This window comes from Panthera onca, chromosome A1 (genome assembly GCF_046562875.1).
Source record: "Panthera onca isolate mPanOnc1 chromosome A1, mPanOnc1 haplotype 2, whole genome shotgun sequence".
In the NCBI taxonomy this organism is placed as follows: domain Eukaryota; kingdom Metazoa; phylum Chordata; class Mammalia; order Carnivora; family Felidae; genus Panthera; species Panthera onca.
Window position 1 is genome coordinate 211,356,773 of NC_138339.1, and position 21,146 is coordinate 211,377,918.

At 37.3% G+C, this 21,146-nt stretch overlaps 1 protein-coding gene across 4 annotated transcripts in view; it reads right to left on the minus strand.

Moving 5' to 3' along the window:
- ELF1 (E74 like ETS transcription factor 1) overlaps positions 1-21,146 on the minus strand; it is a 108,721-nt gene that overhangs the window by 78,332 nt on the left and 9,243 nt on the right. The window contains exon 1 of one of the 4 annotated variants that reach the window (XM_060637049.3): positions 3,627-3,907. The exons of 1 other annotated variant lie outside the window; for it this stretch is intronic. The gene's annotated coding sequence lies outside the window, so the exon portion shown is untranslated. Of the gene's footprint in view, positions 1-3,626; positions 3,908-21,146 lie in introns of those variants that run through there. 2 more of the 4 variants (XM_060637050.3, XM_060637045.3) reach the window with 2 other exon arrangements.

A 21,146-nucleotide genomic window follows, 5' to 3' on the forward strand; every position in this document is an offset into this window, starting at 1 on the left:
GAGAAGCAGAAAAAGGGAAAGCCACAAAGTTGACAGACACAGAACAAAAAATGGAATAAAGAAAGAAAAAACTGGGCGAGGGAGAAGAGGGTAAATAAGTTATAATACTGATAATAAACTACTCCAGCCACTTTCTTTACTTAGCAGAGGCTGTGGCCTTCAAAATATCACTGGTGCTTGAAAATTCAAATATTAAAATGCTAAGTAACTGCTCTTCCTAAACATGTACTTTCTCTGTAAGTGTGGCCTACAAGCACTTGCACCGCAATCATTTAGGGTAATTATTACAAATGCAAACTGATAAGCCAAACCCTAGGCCTAATGAATCAGAATCTCAGGAGTTGAAGCCAGGTGATTCTCTATTACACCAAAGGTTGAAATTACTGCTTTAAAACATATACTACCAAGTAGATTTTCATTTTTTTCTTTGGTTAGGAAGTGCCGACACCAGACAGACTACGCTGAGGGCCACATGCCTTTTAAAGATTTGCCACCCCTAACTTTAGCAGAATTTGCCCAACTGAGTAGCTAAGGGTTTGATGCAGCAAATAGTAACTGTTTACTAATATGTGCTTGGTAGTTTTGTCAAAGGTTCCAAAAGACAAAAAAATAAAACATTTCTCACCTCAAAGAGCTTACATTCTCATTCTTATTGGTGAAGGCACTCCCCTTAAGCTAGGCAAATGCTACTCAGTCTTCAATACTAACAATTCCTAAAGATCCATATACTTCCCTATTTTAAGTTGCAGTCATGTTTTCACCTTTAGGCAAATAGTCTGAAACTGAATTTAACTTCTTGGTGGCTTGGTTCCATTCTTATCTTACCGATGTTACCACACGCTGTTTTTCCAGTAAGAATCTAAGTTTGTGAGGAGAGAGCCTATGTTTTCTGGCTGTTTCTGTGCTCTCTGTTGCTTAGGACAATGAAAACCACCTTGTGGAGGGTCTGATATCGCACTGGGTTAGAGGACTTGGAGACGTAGGAGATGCAACAGTTACATGCAAAGTGATTTAAAAAACCAAATTTCAGACCTAAAGAAAGGCAGATCGAAAGTAAATTTCAACCATTCCAATAAAATACATCAAAAAGTTAACAAAGATTTTGTATTCCCCATTAGTTTCTTAAAGTGCCTAGTATGTATAGTCAACTCTCAAAGGAGGAGAGAAGATATGACAAACAAATGGAATGAGATTACTAATTCTGGAAAGGTTCAGTTCAAGAGGAGTGTAATGTTAAAGTTTAGAGACTTGTAGACTTTGTAAACTTATATGCAGGGTTTTACACACACATACACTTTAATATAACAAGGCATCATATTAAACAGTATTTGCCCTCCTAAAAGAACAAGAGATAAAACTAAAGCAGAAATAAACCTGTCTGGCTCTGAAGTTCAAAGTAAATTCCCAAATCCTCATAATTCCATCCCCCTGGATTCATCTTAAATATGCAATGACATGAACAATGCTTCTTCAACTATGAAAACATGCTAATAATGAAAAAAAAAAAGCTGTTGTAGAAATTAAACAAATGCATCATCTTCTCTCTGATGAAAAAACAAACTAGTTGGAACACATTTTCAAGATCATTGGTTAATTCATTTGGTACATCTTATTACCAAACTTATCACCAAGCAACTTAATTAAGGTTTTATTTACTCTTAAGGAAACACAGATCATTTCAAACAAAGCATCACTTGTTAGTGTGGACTAGCATGAGCAGCTCTGGGCTGGAAGCCCTGCCATTAGGCACTGCACAACCTTGAGCAAGTCACAAGACCTCTTTGGGCCACTGTTTCTTCATCTATACAAGTGAGGCAGCTGAATGATCTTCAGTGTTTTTCAGTGCTTAAGTTCTTTAAATGGGTAATTCTAAGTTTCATTCTGATGACTCGATCTACACTTATATTCAACCTTATGAAAGGAAAACAGTGGGAAGAAGACTGCTAAGTAAATCTTTCTGGCCTTCCCTTGCTTCCATGTTTTTTTTTTTTTTTCCTTCCCTTGTCCTTGAAGCCCCACTTCAGTCTTCTTCACATAATAGGAAACTGAAATATATGATCAGTATCTATTTTATTTATACCAGCTGCTTAATTTTAAGAAACTAAATCCTTCTACTTCCCTTTAATAAATAAAATCTTATTTAGTTGTTTGTCCCTAGATTTTTCTCTCATGGGTCACTGGCTTTTAAAAACTTAAAAAAAAAAAAAAAAGCCAAAAGTTTCCTTAGATTTTTCACACAGACCAGACTAGAAGTAAATACAGGCTCTACTTACTCAAAGGCTGACTAAACCAGCAAGATGCAAACAAAGATGATAGCAAATGGCTCAGAGCTGAATTGGTAAAATGTCTGCTATGTCTTTCCTGCAAAACCACAAAACTGAGACCTGTTAATATAAAAACCCTTTCCAAGAGTATGAAGTAGTAACTAACTGCCTTTCTATCTTCCCTTTCAGCAGATAGGCCTTTAAGCACTTAGAAAGTCAGTAACAGCAAATTTCCAAAGAACTAGCTAAACATCATTATAGTCAATAATATATGACTTAAGTTTTATTTCCAAATATTTTATTCATAATCCCTACATATTCAAATTTTACTTGCATTCAAATTTTAATTTCATAAATAACTTTCGTAAGTAAAATACTACTTCACTCAGCTTCTCAGAGGACCTAGAACTTGAAGGCACACCAGAATATACACTAGCCAAAATTTCGTAATTTCAATGATGATAAATATTCCAGGAAAAGACTAAGCAATCTTTTCTTTCACACAAAAGGTATTACTTTTTTTCTTCAAAACAAGCAAATTTTAACAACAACAGTATAGAGGGAAGGCCAATATTCTTTACTTTTTCTTTACACACAAATTGAAATACTACATGCTTCCTCAGAAGCCAGACATGCATCTAAGGTTGTTTCCCAGAATAAGTTTCCAGTGTGAATTATAAAACTTTGTTATTTTTTTCTGATACTAAATGAACTGGTCTACTCTTTCTTCCTCTTTATTTAATAGTCACTTTTACTTATTATCTATCTAAATGGCTTCATTTTCCTTAAACTTCTATTTAGTTTTCAAAAATTAATGTTATAATTTCATTAATTTAAGAAAAAAGAGGAAAGAACAGTCAATGAGCAATACCTATGACCGAGTTGTCTCCAAACCTCCCTTTAACCAAAATGCCAAAACAACACCACTGCCTCAGAATTTTTTTCTTAACATCCGTATCACACACGCATAGTACATGAATTTACTTAATTGTAACTTTCTAGCTATCCCACAAATACAACTGGATTTTTTTTTAAATGAACACTTGACTGGTTTGTTTTGTAGTATGAAAAAGAAAGAAAAATCTCCTTTATTCTCAAGTCATACAGGGGGCAAACAAAGAAAACAAGTTATGTAAAATATAAAAAAAATGCTTTTCTAAGAAGATCTAAAACTTTCCAGAATTTGAATGCTTTGTTTCCCCCTAGCAGTTAAGTGCAATCAGGCATGTGACTGACTACACACATTTTTTTCAGAGAGTTAAAGAACACATTCAGCCATGTTCTTCGACAGGTAAGAACCACCCTCCGTTTATCAGCTCATGAAACAGACAGAAGCAAACACACAAACTCATAACAAGTTACCTTCAAATATTCTCGTTCTCTTTTTGTCTTTTGGGCTTGAAAATAAAAAGCAATCCGGCAAGTTTTATGCTGTTAAAATGGCTCCTGTAGATTGGGGAAGTGGTGTCTGTGCTTCAGCCTATGAGTCATACATGAAACTAAGTGTTTCTAAGGGAGGCACGCCCATGTTGCTGTGGACCCGATTATTCTGCTAGGTCAAACATGCAAATCTACAGGTAAAAACAGAGGAGAAGTACAGAAAAAGGAGAGACAGAGAGCCAAGGAGCAAGATCTACCTTGATTAAACCATTATTCAGCTCATGTTAATTACCATAATTTAACATTAACAATAAAATAGAACTCAGAATCTACACAGAAACAAAATTAAAACCGTATGTTGTTTTACAAAATAAAATCTCAACTTTTAAAAATTATATTAATATATCAAGTAAATAAAACTATGAAAAGAAAAAAAATGTGGGAGGGAATGGAAGGGAGACAGCAAATTTTCTGGCTTTTAGTGTGACAATGGACTGGTGAGTCTAACCAGGCTACTCATTAACCCTTACATGAAAGGGGTACATTGCTATGTAATCTGGAAAAGCTAGCCAACTGCAGTATCAGATGCAGATTTACAAGTCCACTAAACATAAAATCTAGAAAATTCAAAGTTCAGTAGAAAAATAAGTGTGAATTAACCTGGTTTATAAATTTTTTTAAGAATTCAGGGTTAGAAAGGAGCTAAAGTCTAATATAGCAAAATGATTTTAAATAGTATCGCAAGCTTGATAAAACTCTATTTTAAACAGATTACCAATGCAATCACGGTTCATGATTCTATGCTCCCAATTGATAGCCACCGTTTTCTTTACCAAAATATTCCACAAATAAAAACGTACTATGTGCCAGGCACCCTGCTGCACCATACATGGTGACCCTAAGGTGCCAACAAACGATGTGGACAGTGAAGTTTTGCTCTCCAAGTCATCGTACATCTGACAAGGTGCCCAAGCAGCTGAGATGTTAGTGCACTACTTACCCTGTCCCCTGGATGAATATTAATTTATTCTAAGAGTGTAAATTGATCAAAATGGCTTGAAAGCATTAAGCACTCTCAAAAGTGCTTTACATGACAAAGTACTACTCACTAGACTTCATCTTAATATTTTACAAAAAGTAAATAGGATTTGGCAAAGTTTTCTGCTTCAGTTAATTACTTGGAAGTAATCATTTTGTCTTACTAGAGGCGCAGCTGAGAGGACAAGCTGTCACTGACTTAGACAGGAACTTCACAAACTGCAACAGAACAGAATGGTTGTGAACCAACTTTCTGCCCATTAAGTGCCTATTTATTCCATTCTACTGAACACTGTTTGGTTTACCTTTTTACTAAGATAATCCCCATGGTTTAACAAATTATTAATAAAAAATTATGCTAAAAAGAAAAACACATCACTTCTTCTGCCGTCAAATATCATATTTATCTTACGTTAGAGCTCATTTATTTAGAATGACTGTTTGGAGCCCCAAAACCAAGAAAAAAGGCCCTCTGAGCAGTCACAGGAGATGTTCACTGGAAAACCCCTAAGTCGTTTCCTAAAGCTGAAATTTATTTTAGACCATATCCATGTAAGCCCAATAATTTGATAATCTTTTACCTAATTAGAAATGAAGTTATAGGGGTATGAAAGAGGGAATAGTGAAAGGATGATGTCACAACAAACAAATGACAGAGTGGAAAGTGGAAAGTGAGAGAAGACTAAAACAAAAACCTATAAAAATCACAAATAAATATAACTTTAAAAGTCCTGGCATCTAAAGCCACCATATAAGGTCAGTAAGTTCTACACACTCCTTGAGTGTATCGCCAAACAGTAAATGCCTTGAAGTCAACATTATTATAAAAGACAAAGTGAGAAAAATGTGTGTGTGTGTGTGTGTGTGTGTGTGAGAGAGAGAGAGAGAGAGAGAGAGAGAGAGAGAGAGAGAAATCTTTTATGGTGTATGGATACCTAAAAGGAGAAGCTTCTGCTATTGAGAACATCCATTTATATAAAGCACCTCATTACTTGATAATGGCAGACATGTGGAAAGTAATTTAAAAGAAGTACTTTTCACCACCGGTATGTAGAAGTAAGAGACATAAAGTGAAAATAAGTACCCTTCTTCAATAGCAACAAATATCTGAGCTATTCCTAGGGAGAAGATTCCAGAGTTTCTGGTACAAATATATTGCCCCTTTGCTGGTGTCCCTATAAGCATTGTTTTACCACCTATAGAAACTAGATCCTGGTTATATTCACAACCCCAAGAAATCAATCACCACAGAAAAAACAAGTTGGCAAACAGTTCAGCACAGGTTCTAGAGTCACTCTGCTTGGGTGCAAATCCCAGCTATGCTACCTATCTGCTGTGTGATCCTGGGCAATATTTAACAGTAGTGTGCCTAACTTTTTTGTTTGTGATTTAGGCTAATAACACCTACCTCAGAGGACTATAATGAGCATTAAAACCAATGAATGTACTACTACGCTTAATATAAAAAATTTTTACAACTTAAAAATAAGAAAAACTAGCCTTTAAAATTGTCAAACAGGTCTGAATAGACATTTCACCAAAAAGAGATACAGATGGCAGAGAAAGACAGCAAAAAATCTCAACGTCCTTACTCAACAGGAAAATGCAAATTAAAGCCACAGTACCCGTGCACATCAACAGAATAACTTAAAAAAAAAAAAAAACAAAAAAAAAAAAAACTGAAAATACCAAGTGCTAGGGAGGATGTACAGCAACTTCAACTTTGACATGCAAAGTTGGGAATGCAAAATGGTACAGCTTACTTGGAAAACCATTTAGCAGTTTCTTGTAAACATATACTTATTATACAATCCAGCAGACTCAATCCTAAATATATGCCTAAGGGAAAGGAAAATATATGTCTATTAAAAACAAAAACAAAACCTTCTACTGGGGTGCCTCAGTGGCTCAATCAGTTAAGCATCTGACTCTTGATTTCAGCTCGGGTCATGATATCACAGTTGGTGGGATTGAGCCCCACATTAGACTCTCTCCCTCTCTCAAAAATAAATGAATATTTAAAATAACAACAAAAACTTCTACTTAAATATTTATAGAAATTTTATTCAGAATTACCAAATCCTGGAAACCCAAATGTCCATCAACTGGAGAACGGTTAAACACATTGTGGTACATCCATACAACGGGATGTTATTAGCAGTAACTTTCGAAATACAGCTACCACATGGATAAATCTAAAAGCATTAGGGAGTGAAATAAGCCAAACTCAAAATATATACTATATGACTCCACTTACACGATGTTCTGGAAAAGGCAAAACAAAAAGGGCAGAATTCCTATCAGTGGCTGCCAGGGGTTAGGAATGAGGGGAGGAGACTGACTACAAAGGGGAACAAGAAAACCGTTTGGAGTGATGGAAGCATTCTGTATAGGGATTGTGGTATTGGTTCTATGACCTATATATGTTGTCAAAAATCATAGAACTGTACAAATAGGGCAAATTGCACTGTACATAAAAAATAGCTCAATAAACCTGACTTCAAAAAGAAACTAGTTCATGTGTAATACAGTTATTAATATTGAACTGAGCACTAAGTAAACACTTTATAAACATTAACTTATTATTATGCTTCTTAGTAGAAGCAATCAGTATCAAATAGTTCAGGATGAGAAAGGTTAAGTCTTTAAACTTTTATATAAATAAAATGTGGCATCTTAGGCTTCTGATGCAAATATATTATACTTGTACATACAGTTGATGTCTATTTCTATAATTAGATCTCTATCAAGTCAGTATATACCTTAATATAAAGCTATCATGGCTACTTGGAGGAATTTTCAGCATTTATATTTGAACTATTAGTTTAGCAAGATTAGGTCAATTAAATGAATTGAATGCAGCTAAAGTTAGGACACTGTAAATTTCTTTCTTTAAAATACAACTTATAAAAAGAATTTACAATGCAAGCAAGGACTCTCTTCTTTCCTTTCATTGTTACTGCTTCTCTTTGAACTCAAATGTGAAAAATCCCAGTATCTGAAAATATTAAACAGTCTCATGCTCATATCTAGAATACCTGGGCTTTAAAAAAAGGCTTGCTCTGAATCTGTCCCCTCGTTCAGGAGTCAACAGGAGAGATGGAAGAAGCATGCAAAGATCAAATCATTAAAATGATAAATGACCAAAATCACTATTCTCTACTACTTATTTTTTTAAGTTTAGTTATTTTGCGAGAGAGAGCACAAGTGGGGAGGGGTGCAGAGACAGAGAAAGAGAGAGAGAGAGAGACAGAGAGAGAGAATCCCAGGTAGGCTCCAAACTGTCAGTGCAGAGCCTGAGGCAGGGCTCAAATTCACAAACTGTGAGATCATGACTTGAGCCAAAGTCAGGTGCTTAACTGAGCACCCCAGGCACCTGTCTCCACTATTTAAATATAAAAAAAAATTTTTTTTTTAAGACTGGGATTCAGTGTTCTAAATATTTCAGTGGGAAAGGATTCTCAAAGTATAATCCCAGGTTCTGAACAACATGTAGCATTTCCAAATGTGACCTTAAATGTCAAACATAGTTAATTCTCTATCATCTATCACTAGTGGGTTAAAACAAGGCCTCCTTTCCTGTTTCTGCACCCATTATTAAGTAGGACATATCCATAAGGAACATTCTCCTGGACAAGCATCTGTGTGTTTTAAAAGGCACACCAAAGTCAAAAGGGGCCATCGCAGCGCCTGGGTGGCTCAGTGGATCGAATGCTGACTTCAGCTCAGGTCATGATCTCACGGTTAGTGAGTTCAAGCCCACTGTCAGGCTCTGTGCTTATAGCTCAGAGCCTGGAGCCTGCTTTGGATTCTGTGTCTCCCTCTTTCTCTGCTCCTCCCCTACTTATACTGTCTCTGTCTCTGAAAAATAAACATTAAAAAAAATTTTTTTTAAGAAGGGAATCAGGCTTTGGCTGGTTTTGTTTACTAATGTATTCCTATCATTAAGACAGGGCCCAACACACAGCAGAAACTCAGAGACATGAATAAATAACTTTTCTAAAACAGTTCATTAAAGGAAAATTATAGCATATCAGGATTTTACTGCGCATTCAAATATTTTTTAAAGACATGATTTGGCCCATAATTTGATACTGCAAAATTCATGTACCTACCTGTGTTATAAGATTCCATCGTAGGTACTATTTTGGATGTTGTTCTTTCCCTTCTTGTCAAAAACAACCCAAGAATTGATTTACAATTATATTTTTTATGATGCTCCCAGGTAATATTCTGACTGCAATCTCAAATTTCATATAGATGTATCTTTTATACATGATGTGATATATCTTTTAATCTCTTTTGATTAAATTTTAAATTCAATGTTAAAGACAATGTGTCCTTTACTTCAGTGGATTGTAACCAGGGATCTACCTGTGAATTACCTAAAGGAGCTTCATGCCTACTGTTGGAAACAGACTGAATAATGTGGGTAGAAGCCATGCTTCTGAGCACCTCTGCTCTACTGCTCTGCAGCCTTACTATCTAATGTAGTTAGTGGTCTTCACACAGCAGTCACTCAAAAAGATGCTTGTTCCCTTACTATTCAATAATTTCTAAATGTCGTGGAGAGGAAATCCTCTATTTTTTACATTGAGTTTAGAGTGAAACTTAAGATCCTCCTTTGCTACTGCATCATACTGTAGGAAAAATAATATCGCAACAACATCCTAACTGTCCCTTTTCCTACCACCAACTACCTATTTCCAATTCACCTTTCACTCTGCTATCACAGAATCTTCCTTTAAAAAACACTATGTGAAGTGATGTGATTATCAACTCATGACTGAAAAAAAAGAAACTAACAAACTTTGATTCCCCCAAAATAAAATAACCTAGACTACCTACCATGGTTTTCAAACTTTTGTTACACAGTTGAATTCTTACAAAAATCTTCAAGGAACTGAGATACTACATACATTTAAGTCTTTGTTGTTTTCAGAAAGTCTAAAATTACCAATCCTATCCAAACTCATTTTAAAAATAGGGAAAGGAGGGGTGCCTGGGTGGCTCAGTTGGTTAAGCCTGACTTTGGCTCAGGTGATGATCTTGTGGTTTGTGTGTCCAAGCCCTGTGTCAGGCTCTGTGCTGACAGCTTGGAGTCTGCTTCAGATTCTGTGTCTCCCTCTCTCTCTGCCCCCCCCCCCACACTTGTACTCTGTCTCTCCCTCTCTCAAAAATAAATAAACATTAAAATTTTTTTAATTAAAAAAATAAAAATCGGGAAAGGAGATAACTGACTTGCCCAATGTCAAGTTCATGACTGATCTGAGGTACTCCTAGGTATCCACTCATTTAACATTTACTGAGCATCTACTATGTGCCAGGCACTCTTCCAGGCCCTTGCTACATAGCAGTGAACAAAGGAGACACACTGTTGGTAAATGATCCCTCCCCACATGGCACTTATATTCTAGTAAGGGACAAACATTATGGACTAAATACAGAGGATGTCAATTATAAATAAAAGATAAAATACACATATGCTAGTGATAAGGACAAAGAAGGAAAAAAACACAATAGCAAAGAGGAGAATAGAACATTTTAGACTAGCTAGGGAGGATTTACTTTTGCCATGTCACCTTTGCATAAAGACTTCTAGCCATGTAGACATATCTAAGAAAGAACATTCTAGACAGAGAAAGCCTGTGCAAAGACTCTAACAGGGAGCTTAACTGATACGTTTAAGGAAAGCAAGGAGGCCAGTGTGGGTCAAGTAGAGAAAATAAAAAGAGTAAGAGGAGGAGAAGAGTACTAGGAACTAGTGGAGAGCCTCACTGTTTAGAGACTTAATAGTTGGAGAGTTTTCAGCATATGAGTCATAAGATTTGACTGCTGTGATGAAAACACACTGCAAAGGGGCAAGGAAGGAAGCGAGGAGAAGCTAATGCAATAATCCAAAGAGGATAATGACTAAAACAAAGAAGGCAGCATAAGAGGAAGATCTGACTCAATTATGGATGTTTTTGAGGAATACCCAATGAAATTTCTGAATGGACGGAAGTAGTTGGTGGGGAAAGAAAGGCTTCAAAACTCCATTTCTGGCAACTGAAAGACTGCTGTTGCCCAAACTGAGCCAGGAAAGACTACAGATGATGACGGTTTGGGGTATGGAAACATCAGGAGCTCAGTTTTAAACTCATTAAGTTTGAGATGTTCATCAGCTCTCCAAGTGGACATGTCAAATTGGACATATTGCCTTGGAGTTGCAGACATAGTCCTAAGGCCAAGGGAAGGGATATGGGCTAGGTATAGAAATTGTAGTCATTAACATATATACAATAATAAAGCTACACGTAGAAAAGGTAAGGACGACAGACCTCTGGGACACTCCAATATTGAGAGGTAGAGGAGAGGAGGTAAAGTTAGCAGAGAAGGCTGAGAAGGAGTATCCAAAAATATCGCAGGAAAACAAGGCAAATATGGTATTACCCTGGAATTTGAGTAAAAGTGTTTCCAAAAGAAGGGATTGAGCAACTGTGCCAAATGCTGATGACATATCAAATAAAATGATGTCTGAGAAAAAAATGGCAGTTGAATTTAGCAACATGAATGTCACTGTTAATTTTTTTTTTTCTGATGTTTTAATTTATTTTTTAAGACAGAGAAAGCATGAGCTGGGGAGGGGCAGAGAGAGAGGGAGACAGGAATCGAAGCAGGTTCTGCACTGACAGCAGAGAGCTTGATGCGGGGCTCAAACCCATGAGTTGTGAGATCATGACCTGAGCTGAAGTCAAGATGCTTAGCTAACTGAGCCACCCAGGCGCCCCACATCACTGTTAACTTTGTTTTCATGCTATGATAGAAAAAAAAAAAAAAAAAAAGATAAGTAAAACATCAGATTACAGGGAATTTAACAGAGATTGAAAGGTGAGAAACTGTTGTGAATGAGTCAAGAACAGATTTGAGAGGGGAAGGGAGGGCTTCTTTAAGAAAGGCAGTGACAGGGGTGCCTGGGTGGCTCAGTCAGTTAAGCGTCCGACTTCAGCTCAGGTCACGATCTCACGGTCTGTGAGTTCGAGCCCCGCGTCGGGCTCTGGGCTGATGGCTCAGAGCCTGGAGCTTGCTTCCGATTCTGTGTCTCCCTCTCTCTCTCTGCCCCTCCCCTGTTCATGCTCTGTCTCTCTCTGTCTCAAAAATAAATGAATGTTAAAAAAAAAAAAAAAAAAAAAAAGGCAGTGACATTTCTATTGCCAAGAACATTCCATTTTGTATTGCAGTTAATTTTGTACAAGTCTATCTATACATCGATAAACTGGTAACCCATTCAAGAGCAGGAACCATACCCTGCAGCTTGTACGACCGACTGTGACTGTGGACAGAAGTTTGAAGATTGGAGAACAAAAATCACAACCAGGCTACATTTAAGAAATAAGTCTCCTGGGGTGCCCAGGTGGCTCAGTCAGTTGAGCGTCCAGCTCTTGATTTTGTCTCAGGTGAGGATCTCACCGTTCGTGGGATGGAGCCCAACACCAAGCTCTGCGCTGGCACACAGTCTGCTTAAGATTCTCTCCCTCTCTCTGCCCCTCTCCTGCTCTCTCAAATATAAATAAATAAATTTAAAAAAATAAAGAAGTCTCCTCATCAAAATTTTACTTAACTGAATACATAAAATTACCAGATATTCAGAATAACTGGAAATTTTTATAATTACCCCCAAAATTCAATTACATTTATGTCAGTTCACTAATAAGATATTTTTAAAAACACAAGAAACCCGATACCAATATTTTGGAAACTTTTTTTTTTAATCCTATGGCAGGAGAATATTTAAGCAAATGGGCTTTTAGCACAAGTTCAAAAAACTTGTCTCTAATACCCCAAACCTCCATGCTCTTTAAAAAGAGAAAGAAAAAGACATCTTTTGCCATTAGTAAAGTTTAAGATTATGGTAGAAAGCAAACCTCTTGGGGTGCCTGGGTGACTCAGTCGGTTGAGCGTCCAACTTCAGTTCAGATCATGATCTCACTGTTTGTGGCCTCGAGCCCTGTGTCGGGCTCTGTGCTGACAGCTCAGAGCTTGGAGCCTGCTTCAGATTCTGTGTCTCCCTCTCTCTCTGCCCCTCCCCCACTCATGCTCTGTCTCTCTCTGTCTCAAAAATAAAATAAACATTAAAAAAAAAAAGCAAACTTATTTTAAAATAGCCTGATTTACACTATTTAGACTCTATTTTTATATAATATTTATTATCTAACACAAATTAAAGATCCTGTTTACAAAGAGATTAAGAAAAAGCTTAGTATTACGGCTTTAATTCTCATAAACAGATGAACTCAAAGTTAATTCATAATTGCTTGTGGACTGATGACTTACTTGGCATGACTTTCTGCTTAGGACTAAATCACAGAATGCTTAGCCCTAAATATTATAACCCACCAATGTGAAAAAAAATTACATTCTATTATTTTTGCTCTTTAATAAAAATAACTAAATATAAACAAAAAAGGGGAACTTTAGGATATGTTAAAGGAACACTAACTTCAATTTCTAATTGTACTGCTGGTCAAAATCGAGAAATGAAAAAACCGACATTAGTAACTAGCCATGTAGTCCAAAGCATAGGCTTTAGAGTAGGTGACCTGGGTTCGGTCCCAGCTCCACTATTAACTAATTGCATGACTTAGGGCTATTTAAACTCTCTGTGCCTATGTTTTTACTTCTGTAAAAAGGATCATGCTAATCCCTATTTCACCAAAAAACTCACTTAAATTGCTTATTATAATACCAGGAGGACACATGATGTGTTCTCAATTATTTATCAAAAAACAGGAGGAGAGGAGATAACATACTAGAAGTACATTTATAATCAGCAATAAAACGGAATGAACTATTGATAAACACAACTTGGATGACTCTCAAAAACATTATGAGGAGTCAAAGAAGCTATTGTCAAAAGGTTACATACTCTAGGATTCCAAATATATGACATTCTCTGAAATATCAAAGTATAATGTTGGAGAACTGATCAGTGGTTGCAGGGGCATTGATTAGGGGTAGGATGTGACTATAATGAGAGAGCATGAGGGAGTTTTGAGGGGGGATGGAATTGTTCTACATCCTGATTTAAAGAAAAAAAAAAGGTGGGGGGGCACCTGGGTGGCTCAGTAGGTTAAGTGTCTAACTAGATTTCAGCTCAGGTCATGAACTCATGGCTCATGAGTTTGAGCTCTATATCAGGGTGCTGTGAGCACAGAGCCTGCTTGAGATTCTCTCTCTCTGACCCTCCCCCACACTCACTCTATCAATAAACTTAAAAAAAAAAAAAAAAAAACAAGACCTGATATATGTTGCTCCCAAAAAATAATTTTTTTTTTTTAAATTTTTTTTTTTTCCCAACGTTTTTTTTTTATTTATTTTTGGGACAGAGAGAGACAGAGCATGAACGGGGGAGGGGCAGAGAGAGAGGGAGACACAGAATCGGAAACAGGCTCCAGGCTCCGAGCCATCAGCCCAGAGCCTGACGCGGGGCTCGAACTCACGGACCGCGAGATCGTGACCTGGCTGAAGTCGGACGCTTAACCGACTGCGCCACCCAGGCGCCCCCCAAAAAATAATTTTTAAAGGCCAATTTTACTCTGTAATTTTAAAAATGAAACAATTGGGTCACCTGGGTGGCTCATTCAGTTAAGTGTCTGACTTTGCCTCAGGTCATGATCTCACAGGTTCAGGGGTTTGAGCCCTGCATCAGGCTCTGTGCTTACAGCTCAGAGCCTGGAGCCTACTTCAGATTCTGTGTTTCCCTCCCTCTCTCTCTCTCTGCCCTTCTGCTTGTGCACGCTCTCACTCTCTCAAAAATAAATAAGAATAAATATAAAAAAAAGTAAAATTAAACAATTTGTTTAAAACCCAAAAGTCCAAAAAGTCATTACTCCAGTCCCTGACCATGAGAGAATAGAAGACAAAAGACAAAATCAAACTGAGGGACATTCTACAAAATATCTGCCTGATAATCTGAAAATGTCAGTCAAAAAAAAAAAAAAAAAAAAGACAAGAAACCATCAGAGATTTGAGAGAATTAAGAAGACACAACAATTAAATGCAGGGCAGCTGGGTGGCTCAGTCATTAAGCATCTGACTTCCGCTCAGGTCATGATCTCACAGTGAGTTCAAGTACCACATAGGGTGAGCTTGAGCCCTGCTTCGCGTGAGCCCCACTTCGGGTGAGCCCCGCTTCTCCCCTTTCTCCCCCCACCCCTCGCTCACTTGCACCCCCTCTCTCAAAAAAACAAAGACAACTAAGTGCAACACATCCTGGAACAGAAAAAAGACATCAGTAGAAAAACTATGAAAAATCCTAATAAGGTTTATAGTATTCTACCAATCTTAGTTTCTTAGGTTTCTGGGTTTTGTTTTGAGAGCAAACATGGGGGAGGGGCAGATGGAGAGGGGGAGAGACAGAATCTTAAGCAGGCTCCACACTCAGCAAGTATTCTGACTCCTAGCTGGATCTCTCAACCATCAGATCATGACCTTAGCCGAAATCAAGAGTTGGATGCTCAACCATCTGAGCCACTCAGGCGCCCCTTGATTTCTTAGTTTTGATAGCTGTAATGTGATTGTGTATGACATTAACATTAGTAGAAGCTGGATGAAGAACATAGAGAAGCTCTGTACTATTTATGCAATTCTTCTGTAAGCCTAGAATCACTTCAAAATAGGTTTAAAAAGATTAAATACCAGAAAAAGTAAGGTTTGCAATAATTTCATGAAGCAAAAATAGGTTATTTCTCTTCCAGAAACCAACCAATGCCATCCTGCATATTTTCATTCCCTCAGTGTAAGTTTAACTACCTAGTCTAGTTTGTACCTACATTAAGATAATATATGTTATCTGAAAGGGATAAAAGATTGTACCATAAATGATATAACTTATTAGCTATGCTCACTTCCAGTATATATGTTTATACCTTTAAAAATTGTATCAACATTTGATTTCCCAATTCAAGAATGATGCTTTTTAAAAAAGGAATTTCTCATAAATCCTACCTCTTAATATTCCCATTAAAAAAAAAAAAAACTTTCAATAGCCTACTAGTGCCCACAGAATAAATTCTAATATAAGATATTTTTGCATCTTGACTCTGGTCTACCTTATTGCATCCTCACTTGTGGCCTTTCCACCTCCCAACAAACACCCACAATCCAGCTTTGCTGAGCTTAATTCAGAGCATGTCATGCTTTCTACCTCCATATTTGCTGGCCTTCCCCACCAAGTAAATCTGCAAAGCCCCTCTCTCCATCACTACAAGAAAGAATTGGTCCCTTTGAGCCTCACTCTGTATTTTAAAAATTGTCTGATAGATGCATGCATCACATTGTTTATGTATTCACGTAAACATTTACGTACTGTTGTACAAAGCACTCTGACAGGTTTTGGGACTTAAAGATGAACTGATTTCCTTCATAACTCTTCCTGACTACTCTGCTGGAATACTGGTGAAGAACATATCGTTGTTGTTGTTGTTTTTAAATCACTTGTTTACATGTCTCACTGGTCACATATTTTAGCCTGATAGCATTCCTGACCCACAATAGTTCTGTAATAAATATTTGCTGAATGAAAACATTTGGAAGTCAACTAAATATTGGCTCAATGATACATCTGTTTTTTCTCTTCCACACAAAACAAACCATTCTCAGGTCATTTCTGTAGAAGTCTAAATTACACAAAAAGCAAGGCCTTTTCCTCACTTTCCTGAATGGACTGATATCTCTGAATAGGTTGGTTAAGGCTGGGTCTGGCAGCCCTATTTGGGGATCAAGGCAAGAACAGTAAACTTTATATTCGTTAAGAAATCACAGTTTCTGGGTTAGTCCCCATGCTCACACCTGAACATCTCATTGTGTTAATAGACAATGAATACAATTAAACAGAGAGAGAGGCATGGAGAGAGAAGGAGAGAAAAAAGAAAAACTCCCAACAGAGTAGAACTGATTATCCAAATAGGGCCCTTTCCCTCAACTTTTGGTCTTCTGTCCCTCTCAGGCTTTTACTTACACAACCTTCTGTCAATAAGCTAATTCTAAATAATTAGAAACAAACTGGTAATTGTTTCAGTAAAAAGGAATATTCAAATGAGATACTTAGCCTACAGGCTTTATATTTCACAATACTGTACACATGGAACAATTAGTGACTTCTTTAAACTCTTATTTTACTACCATCACAAAGGATACACTTTAGCTGTAGCTAAATTGCTCTGCTGCTCTTCTTCCCTACTTGAAACCATATCACTGGTACAAATGAAAACTTTAAAACTTAAAAGTATTTTAGATCTACGATCATTTCAGAAAATATTTCTTGGACTCACACAACGCTCTCAGTATTTCAATGTTCTCAAATTTCTATCTCCAGGTCTTGCTCTTGAACTCCAGATTCTTCTATCCAACTTGACAACTCCATTCAAATGTCTAATAGACTTTTCAAACTTACCTCATCCAAATCTGAATTCCTGATCTTCCCTCCAAAACCTACTCTACCCAGTTGTCTCCAGTTGTCTTGGCAGAGATTCAACACTTCTAGCTGCTCACACCAAAAACTTTGGCCACTGACTCTTCTTTCAGTCCTCTAGTCATATCCAACCTGTCGAAAAAATCCTGTTGGTTCAATCTTCAAAACATATATAAAATCCGAAAATCATTCAACTTCATTGCTACTCTCACACTGCAAACCACCTTCTGCTCTCATCTGCATCACTTCAGAGTCTTCCTGCTTCTATTCTTTCCCTACAACATACTCTCAAAGCAGCAGCCAGAAGTAACCTATTTAAAAAGACAAGTCAGACGTGGCAATGAGAAAAAATGAAATATGGCCTTTTGTAGCAACATGGATGGAACTGGAGAGTGTGATGCTAAGTGAAATAAGCCATACAGAGAAAGACAAATACCATATGGTTTCACTCTTATGTGGATCCTGAGAAACATAACAGAAACCCATGGCGGAGGGGAAGGAAAAAAAAAAAAAAAAAAAAAAAAAGAGGTTAGAGTGGGAGAGAGCCAAAGCATAAGAGACTGTTAAAAACTGAGAACAAACTGAGGGTTGATGGGGGGTGGGAGGGAGGGCAGGGTGGGTGATGGGTATTGAGGAGGGCACCTTTTGGGATGAGCACTGGGTGTTGTATGGAAACCAATTTGACAGTAAATTTCATATATTAAAAAATAAAAAAAAAAAATAAAAATAAAAAAAATAAAAATAAAAAAAAATAAAAAGACAAGTCAGGTTATATCACTCTCCTGCTTCAAAACCCTCCTGTAGGTCTTCTTTTCACACGCAAAAATAGAAGTCTTCATAACAACTTCAAGGATAAGATCCTACTCTGGCCCCAACCTCTATGATTGTATCTCTTACTACTTCCTGCTTGCTTGCTCTCTTCTCATCATACTGACCTCTCCTTGCTATCCCAGGAACATATCAAGCATTCTTCCCCTCCAGGTCTATGCACTGCCTGTTCTCACCGCCAGGGAGCCTTTTCTGTTCGATATCCAGGTAGCTAACCTCTATTTCTTACAGTAAACCACTGAAGTAATAGGTACTAAACTGTTCAGACTTCTCAGTGTGAAATATGACTCTGCCTCTTCTCTATCCTTTAAATATGGAATTGGCCAAGTGATTTACTTTGGTCAATGACATAATAACAAAACACAAGCACAGGCCTACCAAGTATAGGTACACGGGAGCTTAACCTCTCTTGCTGCTTGGGATCCCTCCGGCCACCACTAAGGTATGAGAGCCACACAGAGAGCCCCTCAGCCATGTGAGCAAAGCCACTCTAGATTAAGTATATAGCCCCAGCCGAGTCAGTTCTGATCTGAAGAATCACCCAATCATGAAAAATAACAATATACAGGATACACATAGTTGCTAAAAAATCATGATGTGCTCATTTAAAGCCAGGATTAAAAACCATTCTCACTATAGAATCCTATGTCATTTGTATAACATCCCAAACTTTTTAAAAACGTCCTATTTTGAACTTTAGAATTTAGTGTGAACCACCTCAACAGAAACTTCCCAAATTTAAAGATACTAAAATGAGCGTGTATAACCTGCTATACAAATTAAGAATTCAGATAATTACAAATTAGAGAAATAAGTCCCCAGGACTTACCAACCTCTCTCTGCTTTTATTTTTGCTACTGTTTCCCACTATCCTTTCTCCCCATTCTTCAAGACTCTGCTAAAGTTGAGCTGAGAGAATATATAAGAAAAGTGATGAAACCTTAAAAAAAAAAAAAGGATATGCCTTAAATTATCTCAAGTATCTAAATGTAGGTAAAGACAGGGACACCTGGGTGGCTCAGTCAGTTAAGTGTCCGACTCTTGATTTTGGCTCAGGTCATGATTGCAGGGTCATGGAATCAAGCCGTGTCAGGAACCATGCTGGGTATGGAGCCTGCTTGGGATTCTCTCTCTCTGCCCCTGCTTGTGCTTGCTCTCTCTAAACAAAACAAACAAACAACAACAACAAAAAACCCAACCCCAATTTTGACAACCTCAAACCTATCTACCATTGCTTCTTATTCCCTTCACAGCTAAACTTGCTCAAAGATTTATCTGTATTCCATTTCTTCATTTCCCACTCATTCTTAGACTCATACTAATTTAATCTAATCCTACCACTATCATGCCACTAAATCTGTTCTAACTAAAGTCAATGACCAGACAGGTAAACCCAAGTAACGCTTTCAGAACTTGTTTTGTTGGACCTGATAAATGTTCTGTCCTGGTTTTTCCCCAATTCTGGACTACTTTCCCTTAGTCGTCTCTGCCCCGCCTCCACGTACCTCCCCACTGAACAGTAGAGGTTCTAAAGATTCCACTGAAAGCCGCCTTCTCTCTCTACACTCTCCCTGGGCAAATCCATCCATTTCTAGGGTTTCAACTACCAAGTTAGAGTATAAAGGTGAAAATCACCTCTGTTCAATTACCCTTGATATTCCCCTTAAATTTGTTAAGTACATGTCACCACATCAACAGGCCACATTGACAATCAATATATCATCTGAATAAATACAAATGAACCATTTCTCCCTCTGACATTCAAGCACCAGATTGAGTAGGTAATTCATATTTAAAAGCCACATTGTAGGAAAAGATACAGTTTTCTCCTTACTTCCACTCCATTCCACCAACATACTTTTTGGTTTAAAACTCATCAATGTCTGTCATCTTTGCCTAAGATAATATTCAAACCCCTTAACATGGCCTACAATGCCTTACATAATCTGATATGTGCCACTGTCACCTCCCACCACTTTTCACACATCACAGCCCTCAGGGCCTTCTTTCATCTCCCAAAGGATACCCTTTCTTTCCCAGCTTTGGAGCATTTGCAAAATGCTACTCCCTCAAGTCTCACTTCCCTTTCTGTTTGTTCCCTGCTTTTTCCCAGCCACTGCTTACTCTTCCTTCAGGTCTCTATTTAAATGTCATTTTCTTAGAGAAGCTTTTTCAGTATAGCCTTTCCACCTACTCTGTCAGGGGTCTGTCTCCCTGGTGTGTGTGTAACACTCAAGCACACTTTTTTACTTGTTCAGTCGGTATCTGTCTCCCACACTAAACTGTAAGCTTCTTGAGGATCTTGTCTGCTCTTCTCATGGTTCTGTCCTCAGCACCTAATACCTGAATATCGACCAGATTAGTAACTTCAACCTCATTACAGAGGTTTTTATAACCTTACATTCTGCATATCCAAATATAAATTCAAATTTCCCTTTACAAAAAACTACAGTAAAATATACATAAAATTTACCATCTTAACTATTTTTAAGTGAGCAGTTTAGTGACAATAGGTACATTCACACTGTTGTGCAACTGATCTCCATAACTCTTTTCATCTTGTAAAACTGAAACTCTCTACCCATTAAACAAATCCCAATTCCCCCTTCCCCCAGCCTCTGGCAATCATCATTCTACTTTGTCTCTATGATTTTGATTACACTTTGATACCACAAATAAGTGGAATCGTGCAGTATGTGTCTTTTTGTGACTAGTTTATTTCACTTAGCATGTCCTGCAGGTTCATCCACGTTGTAGCAAATTGCAGAATTTCCTTCCTTTTTAAGACTGAAAAATATTCTACTGTATGTACATACCACATTTTGTTTATCCGTTTATCCACTGAAGAACACTTAGGTAATTTCCATCTTTCAGCTATTGTGAATAATGTTGCTGTGAACATGGATGTACAGAGTCTCTTTGAGACTCTGCTTTTGATTCTTTGGGCAGATAACCATAAATGGGAATGCTGGATCATATAGTAATTCTATTTCCAACTTTTCGAGGAACCACCATAAAACTTTCCAAAGTAGCTGTGCCATTTTACATTCCTATGAACAGTACACTAGAGCTCCAATTTCTCCACATTCTCTCCAACTTGTTATTTCCTGTCTTTTTTTTTAATAGCAGGCATTCTAATGAGTATGTAGTTTTGCTTTTATGCAAAATGTATGTGCTTTCTTTTT